Consider the following 993-nt stretch of genomic DNA (forward strand, 5'->3'; position numbering starts at 1 on the left):
TTTTATTATCTTGGGGAAAAACAGGGAGTGAAGAATATTTTTGTGAATGGCACCACGGGAGAAGGCCTGTCTCTGAGCATCTCAGAGCGCCGCCGGGTCCGCAGAGGAGTGGGCGACAAAAGGAAGGAACAAGCTGGATCAAGTGGTAATTCATGTAGGAGCCCTGAGCTTGAAGGAGTCCCAAGAACTGGCCAAACATGCAGCAGAAATTGGGGCCGATGGCATCGCTGTTATTGCACCTTTCTTTCTCAAGCCACAGAACAAAGATGACCTCACTGCTTTCCTAAAGGAGGTGGCTGCTGCTGCCCCGGCGCTGCCATTCTATTACTATCACATCCCTGCCTTGACAGGGGTAAAGAGTCGTGCTGAGGAGCTGCTGGATGGGATTCAGGAGAAGATCCCCACCTTCCAAGGGCTGAAATTTAGCGACACAGATCTCCTAGACTTCGGACAGTGCGTTGATCAGAATCGCCAGCTTCAGTTTGCTTTCCTTTTTGGGGTGGATGAGTTTTGTATTCAGAGATTTATCAACTTTGTAATCAAACTAGGTTTTGGAGTGTTACAGACCAAAGCCATCATGACTCTGGTGTCTGGGATTCCAATGGGCCCACCCCGGCTCCCACTGCAGAGAGCCTCCAAGGAGTTTATTGATAATGCAGAAGCTAAACTGAAGAGTCTGGGTTTCCTTTCTTTTACGGATTTAAAGAATGGAAACTTGGAAACCTCTAGCTAATGTCACTCTATCAAGTCAGGGTGTGTACATTGGGATATAATCCACCTTGAATAGTGCATTCATTTCTCAAGGACTTTGTAGACGAGCTTGAACTAAATTCTTTCCCAGGAAATGCAATCTCCCATCAAATCAACAAGTATTTAAGTACCTATTATGATCTTTAAAAAGTTTTATTTTTGCGAAGGGACAAAAACTCCAAAAGGATCCATGAGCCCTGAGTCATTCAGTATTGCACAAAATTTTCATGGAGAAATTTCTGC

The 993-nt window shown here is 45.2% G+C and overlaps 1 pseudogene; it reads left to right on the forward strand.

Moving 5' to 3' along the window:
• Positions 1–9: 9 nt before the first annotated feature.
• Positions 10–987, forward strand: LOC102775273 (annotated as a pseudogene).
• The last annotated feature ends 6 nt before the right edge of the window (positions 988–993 follow it).

Source organism: Myotis davidii, unplaced genomic scaffold (assembly GCF_000327345.1).
Source record: "Myotis davidii unplaced genomic scaffold, ASM32734v1 scaffold644, whole genome shotgun sequence".
Lineage (NCBI taxonomy): Eukaryota > Metazoa > Chordata > Mammalia > Chiroptera > Vespertilionidae > Myotis > Myotis davidii.